At 36.5% G+C, this 260-nt stretch overlaps 1 pseudogene; it reads right to left on the bottom strand.

Moving 5' to 3' along the window:
* LOC102879975 overlaps positions 1–260 on the bottom strand; it is a 1,918-nt pseudogene that overhangs the window by 1,148 nt on the left and 510 nt on the right.

Below are 260 nucleotides of genomic sequence, written 5' to 3'. Positions count from 1 at the left end.
AAAAAAAAAAAAAAGCCAGAATGTACTTCTGTTTTTTCACATTCCAGTGACACATTGTACATGAAAATGTATGTATCTTCTTCTACTATTTTTTTCATATCCGGATGCCGTGCCCATGGTCCAAAATGAGACCTCTGATTAAGCTTGTGTGTGTTTCAGATTTATGTTTCATCTTCATGATCTCAACCACAAAGAGGTCCATAGGTTCATCTCATTTTTTAATGGCCAAGATGGAGTCAGCTGCAGCCTCTGTTAATAAG

The sequence above is a fragment of the Pteropus alecto genome, unplaced genomic scaffold (genome assembly GCF_000325575.1).
Source record: "Pteropus alecto unplaced genomic scaffold, ASM32557v1 scaffold8, whole genome shotgun sequence".
NCBI lineage: Eukaryota > Metazoa > Chordata > Mammalia > Chiroptera > Pteropodidae > Pteropus > Pteropus alecto.
Note: the sequence above shows the minus strand (reverse complement) of the source record. Positions and strands in the feature narration are given on the sequence as shown.